At 39.6% G+C, this 6938-nt stretch overlaps 1 protein-coding gene and 1 long non-coding RNA gene across 2 annotated transcripts in view; both read left to right on the forward strand.

Annotated features, from left to right (window-relative positions):
* The window catches only part of LOC107680191 (glutamate receptor ionotropic, delta-2-like), a 415350-nt gene that overhangs the window by 293320 nt on the left and 115092 nt on the right, over positions 1–6938 (forward strand). The gene's annotated exons all lie outside the window — the stretch shown is intronic.
* LOC107679895 (uncharacterized) overlaps positions 6228–6938 on the forward strand; it is a 13346-nt gene continuing 12635 nt past the window's right edge. The window contains exon 1 of the long non-coding RNA XR_001633094.1: positions 6228–6320. This is a non-coding gene — a long non-coding RNA (uncharacterized LOC107679895). The remainder of the gene's footprint in view (positions 6321–6938) is intronic.

Raw genomic sequence — 6938 nt, forward strand, 5'->3', positions numbered from 1 at the left:
GGGTTACAAGTCCGACTCTCTAACCATTAGGCCACAACTTCCCCCGATTGTGGCTTATAGGATATGGCAAGAGAAAAATAGTTGAGCATTTCAACTGGTATAGTGGGAAAAACACACAATGCAAAATACAGTCTCATGACTAAAAATAAGTATTTAGGTTAATACTTTTTTCCAGTTCACTCACTTTTTGTGTGGCACGATGTTAATTTTAAACCCTGGATTTGTTTGTTTGTAATTGTCGTTAGCTTCGACAATGTTTTCGACTCTTTCCAGTCTTGATGCTTACAAATACAAAGTTTTTACGTACACTAAAGGATTTTATAGATCAGACAGCAAACTTGCTGTCAAAATGCAGATCATGGATCTGAAGTGACTTGAATCTGATATGAGATGTTAATCAGAGGGTCAGGGATTGTCCTTGAGTACTCCGGTCTGCCAAAGTCCACAGACAACCATCAGGCAACAGGCTAGAGTCCTTTAATAATGCCACTTCCTCCCATCCACTGGAATTCACTGCAACCTCACTGCCATCATGCACAAATTAAATTGTCAGATTTCATTAAAGATAATGGTCTCTGACACAAACAGGATCTGCGCTGCACTTCCAAAAGATGAAATGAATCTTTTAAGTATAAAGTAATTACATTAAGCAAGTTTCTTTAATTAGAGTGGCTAATTGCTTCAGATGGAAGGCTTGTTATACTGGGTTCTGCTCACTACTGTTGGAAAAAGCACACGAAGAAACCGTTAATTTGAGATTGCAGTAAAGATGCCACCTGTGTAGTGGCACCTGTGATGCCACCCTTAATAGATAAACAGAATGGCAGTTCTTCACAAGTGCTGTACATATGTTGAAGCCCCTTGTGTTTTAAACATCTCTCCAATTAACTGCTGTGTTTCCAGACATACACAATATGTTTCCACACTTGTTGACATTGACCAGAAAATAAAACCTGTTTAACATGACCCCCTGCTAACACATTAGCAGTAGTTATCTCAGCCTCCTCCTGTGAGGGGGATGTATTTCCAGCCTGCTGAAAAACTCTGCAAACACTCTTGAGTGTCTTTCTGAAAGAACATTTATAGTTTTTCACTCCACATTTTAACAGTGTCACAAGGGATTGCACAAACCCTTGGTCTCTTTTCATATGGTCAATTGTCCAGAACATTATCAGTCCCTTCTGAACAGGCTTTGTAATGGCTTTTGTTCCTAATATAGACTTGTTGGTGGGCTAATTGGTGTGAAGGTGACTCCAGGGTAATGAGTGATGGCCATATTTCAGCATCCTGCTTTATATCCTTCCACTGACCACTGTCTCCATTTCAGAGATTCAAATGGTGGCTGGTGAAAACAGTTTTGATTTGATAAAACAAAAAAATATATATATATTATATACACTGCAATTTGAGTGAAAAGTTGAAAGAATGCAATGTTATAAATTCTGCAAAATCCTAAAATTTTGTTTATTTCCAGCTGTAATTTAGATTTTGGATCACACTTTTTTGGGCCCCCTGTGTATACACTAATATGGAGATATGTACTTTGTCCATATTTCCATTGTAATGGTTCAAAGCAATCTGTCATAATTAGTTTTACCACCATGAAAGAATTAGTTTTCCACATCATTAAATCCATTGGCTACATTCGGCTCACCTCTCTATATATCAAAACATCTAAAAGCTTCACTGTGGCGTAATTGCTCGATTAGCCATTTCGGCTAATCATCCCTGCTGGGAAACAAAATATTCTTTTGTTTTCGCCTTCATTGAAAACGTATTAGAGCACAGGTCAGGCAGTCAGTAGGGAATATGTGATGGAGTTTGTACTAATGTGAAAGTCCACTGAGCCGAAAGATGTGGGAAAATGCGCAAAGAAAAAGAAGACGTCACTGGGAATAGAGAGGTAGGCAAGTCTATTACTAGCCAAATGTCCCATCAGCATCAGCCACTTATTAACTATGTATGACCATCAGCAAGCACCAAGGTAGTTAAAACTTACATATGGAGTTTCTAACAGCTGCTACATCATTAGCTTAGAAACATATATAGCAAATGAGAAGTTTGGGGTTGGTAAGATTTTTGTTATTTAAAATAAGTCCCTTATGCTCACCAAAACTGCATTTATTTGATCAAAAATACAGTAAAAACAGTAATTTTGTGAAATATTATTACAATTTAAAATAACTTTATATCTAGTTATATTAATAACTAGATTAATATATTTTAAAATGTAATTTGTTACTGTGATACAAAGCTGAATTTGACATTACTCCAGTCTTCAGTGTCACATGATCCTTCAGAAATCATTTTAATATGCTGAATTGGTGCTCAAGAAAGATTTATTATTAGTGTTGAAACCGTTGTGCTGTTTTTGTGAAAACCGTGTTACTTTGATTTCAGGATTCTTTGCTAAAAGGTTAAAAAGAACAATGTAAATAGAAATCTATTGTAACATTATAAATGTCTTTACTGTCACTTGACCAAATTAATACATTCTTACTAAATAAAATTAAATTAATTAAAAAAAAAAATCTGACTAGATATTTGAACAGTGGTGAAGTTTGCACTAGTATTCAATTCTGGGCTCTCTATCGCCATCTGTGGTTGAATTTACTTGCGATGGAAAAATACTTCAGTTCTTTGTCAGTTCTTCCGTGCAGATGAATCTGATGGTTTAAACTTACCGTCAAGTGTGTGCCATCAGTTCCGATATTGTTTTGCTGGCTAATTAAAGCAATGCCGGCTTTAGCTAACGAATTTAACAACATTGTAAAAAATGGCATGATCAATAAGTCGTGACAACATGTGTAATGCTGAGTAATAAGAGCGAGATGAGGCGGATCCAGATGCAGAGTAGGTTTAATAACAAAAAGGAATAAAACATAACACAGATAAACCAAGATAGCACGGAACAGGAGCAGAACAGGAACAAATGACAAGCATCTACAAGAAAACGTCGTCAGACAAATGAACAAGGAAACACAGAGCTATATATATATACACAGGCAAACGAGTTAACAAGGGGGGAGGAGCCTATGAAACACCATGGCAACAAACAAGGCAAACAGGAGGTGAGCACAGAAACAATGGGAAAACATTTTTGTACAGTGAAGATTCTCTTCCTTCATGACAGTAGTTGACTTCAGCGAGAAAACTGACCTTTGTAGACAGCTTATGCTTGCAGCAGCTCCTACTTGTGTATGAATTGTGGTTTGACACATTTCAGCATCACAAAACTGAGCTTGCGAAGCTAGCAGCGCCTGCATTCACACACTTAGATCATTCTCAACAGTGAGCTACAAAGCGTTTAAAACTCTATTATGTGACTAGGTAAAGGCGGGCCTCAGGGTACGGACGGAGTAGTACAGCATGACTTTGAGTGTGTTATATTAATATCTGGAAATGGCCCTGGCACTTTTACGACTGGGTGATGTGCATTAATGTGTTCGCTGATGTGCAAGGCAAGGTTGTAGAAGCGCCTGTGTTAAATATGTGAAAACTGTACAGTGGGGAAAGATATCCCCTCGGGTCTGACTCCCCATTTCCCCCAATTTTCCATTCCATTAGGTAGATTCAGATGTTCTTTGAGAGGAGCTGTCTCGGCCTGTAGGATTGGAGGTAGAGAGAGAGAGAGCGGACGAGTAAGGCTATCATTGATTTGTGCTGCTTTAGAGCCACACACTTTTTTTTTGGCACATTCTGTCTAGACATCTCCCTGTAGATTACCAATGTGTTAAATGTCCTGGGTTTCTCTTTTCAACAGCAGCCGCTCTTCAATTTTCCAAGAGTAGAAAAGATATATTCCTCCGCATGTGTGACACGAATTGTATTATCATATTGTTAAAGGAGGAAGTGATTGAAAAGATATGGAAGAAGAGCTGGACATAGTTGCGCTTTTGTTCGCTGCAGTCCCATATTTACTTCTTTGTTCCACACTAGTCCTCACTTCCACTTTGTAGACTTATGCAGAGAACTACGTATCAGCTTTTTTTCTCCAAGGGCGAATATGTATTTATTCTATTGAGTCCCTCTTGAATAGATGTGAAATATGGCTATAAGTGTTTTATTTAAGAACGTCTCTTAAATATATAATTTTATAGAAATTTCAGATCAGAGATTCTAGTTGTGTTAATGAATTTAGGTTATAATATGAATACAATGTCAGTTTGAACCTCTTTTGAGGTGAAAAAAATACACTTTTGCTTGAACTTCCAGCATAATATTTTCACTTTACTTACACTCTCAGTGACAAAAAAAAGTTACAAATGCTGTCACTGGGGCTGTACCTTTTCAAAAGGTATGCCTTTGTACCTTATTTACCTCTAAAGGTATAGGTGCCTTCGGGCGTGTTCACACTTGTGAACATGTTTGGCTGAATTAAAACAAACCCTGGTGCGATTGCTCTGTTAGTGCGGTTCAGGGTGTATTCACACCAGGAAAGTCCACTAGTTCACTTGCTTTGGTGCGGACCAAATACAATGTTGATTTTTTTTTGTTTGTTTGGTGTGGTTCACTTTCACACTGCCCTTTTTGCAAGTGAACCAGAAACTGTAAACAAAACCACACGTGTGTTTAAGTTCATCCATTCATTGTTTCATCCATTCAACCATACCAGAGTTCATTTGGAAGCGGACCGAGACCACCTCTTCAGCTGTGTCTCGGTACGGTTGTTTGGTCTGCACCAGAGTGCGATTTCTGTATTCACACCTGCCCAAAAATCCGCACCAAAGGGGGAAACCCTGGTGCGCAACAAACAGGCGGACCGAGACCGCTAAAACAAACAATTCCTTCCAAACAATCTCTCCAAATACTTATAAACAAACCAAAAACAGGAAGTAATGACAAGATGAGACGCTACCCTGCAAACATGCTCCTGCGGGGCCCATGCTGGCTTTTTGTGGGCACAGTGGGCTTGGGCCAGCCCACACCAAACCTAAACAGGCCCAGTGTTTAGGTGTTTAGGCCCACAGTGTTTAGGCCCACAGCTTTGGGCTCACCGCGGGCTCTCTGTGAGCAGGCCACGCTAGCGCCACACTGCCCACATTAATCCCATGATGGCCCAGTGTGGGCCAGTCCGTTCGGGCCCAGAGCAACTTTTGTATCCTTTGGGCCCATGCAGGTTTTGTGTAGGCAGCCCTGTAATGCAACTAGGAGAATACAAACAACATTGACTGGCCATTCTTTAGCCACTCAATTGACCTGGAATGGCTCAAACCAAAAGAGACCTTTTCAGAACCTGTTGTTTCATATAGGCCACGGATCCTCAAATCTGGCTCACAAGATCCACTTTCCTGCAGAGTTTAGTTCTAACCCCAATCAAACACACCAGAGCATGTCTTTAGGATCATTAGAAAACCACAGGTGGGTGAGTTTGATCAAAGTTGGAGCTAAACTCTGCAGGAAAGTGGGTCTCACGAGTCATATATGAGGTGTAACTTGTGCTGTGTCCTGGTTGGAAAATGTGTCATTTCAAGCCCAGTTATAGTAAGGAGTTGATTTTTTTTGTGCAGAGATGTTACATGCATGTATGGCCTATGTTTAGATTGATGCTAAAAGTTTCAGACAGTGTATTTGTATGCATTTTAGAAGGACTCTTTATTGGTCATTCACCACATCATGGTCCAGTTTGAATATGGATTTAAAGTTCTTTTCGAGGTGAGACCATAGTCTGGACTATTTTTGATTGTTCCTGGTTAGGAAGACTCTGGTGTTTGAGAGCTGTGGTGTTTTTTCATTACAAGAGGTTGTATTATTAATTTGCTATCAGCCAACTTCAGCTATGGACAGTGTTTGGACATTGATGTACTACAAATAAGCACACATCAACTTTCACATGACAAATCCTACAATCTTACATTGCTTTGTTTGCTTTCTTTTGTTTGTTTTTTTTGTACTTTTGTGTATTAAAATTTTTGGCTATATGTAGCTGTATTAACCTGAATTGAATGTTTTCTATTTTGTATTTAATAAATCCATTGATTTGAAATCCCTTTGACAACTGTACATTTTTGACAATACAGACATTAGTTATGTGGTGACCGCATCAATTTCAGATGTATAATAACTGTTTTTCCCAAAGACTTAAGTTATAGTAACTGGAAAGTATTTATTGAGAAACAGATGTATTGTTGTAGATTAATAGTGCGGGCCCTGTGTGGGCATAGTGAGGGCTTCCTGGGGGCTAAGTGAGGGCCAGTGCTAAGGGGCCAACGTTTTGCAAATGAGCAAATTCTCAGGGGCCCTGCGCTGGCAGCCCGCTGGGGGCCCTTAGGCTTGCCCTAAGTGGGCCCATAAAGGGCCACCGCAGGCTTGTTTGCAGGGTATGCAACATGATTTGACGACGCAGAACGAGCAGTGTATCCAAAACAAAATGAGCAGAGGGCAAACGTGGAGCAACGAGGAGGTAAAGTGCCTTTTATGAGCTCTTAGTGAGTTTGCAGGTGGTGAAAATAAAATCATAAGTACACGCAACAATGAGCGCGCTTAGTCCAGCAGACGGCATTAGTGTTTTCGACTTAAAGCGGCGATGAGCAGACCGATCAGTGAATGGGTACTTTGATATCATACACCGATCGTTCTGCACAGTGCCGCTTTAAGTCGAACACACCATTTTTGGGGGGTGTTCCGTGAGTTCCATCACGAAATATACGTCATTCAGCCCGACCAACCTGGTTGTGAATGTATTAGGTTCGGTATCTTTAGGTTCGCTGTCAAAAATGCCAGTGTGAACGCTAAGCGGACCAGGACCAAATGTATCATTTTCTTTTGTTGGTCCGGACCAAGAGAACCAAACTACAAGTGTGAACGCACCCTTAAAGTGGAAATTAAGCAGTCAGTCAAGTTTACATTATTTAGTAAAGTGATTTCCACTTTGATTAAAAATATATAACAAACATGATTAATGGAACCATTTTATAGAAAAAAGGTTGGTTTGGTAT

Source organism: Sinocyclocheilus anshuiensis, unplaced genomic scaffold (genome assembly GCF_001515605.1).
Source record: "Sinocyclocheilus anshuiensis isolate Anshui unplaced genomic scaffold, SAMN03320099.WGS_v1.1 scaffold13, whole genome shotgun sequence".
Lineage (NCBI taxonomy): Eukaryota > Metazoa > Chordata > Actinopteri > Cypriniformes > Cyprinidae > Sinocyclocheilus > Sinocyclocheilus anshuiensis.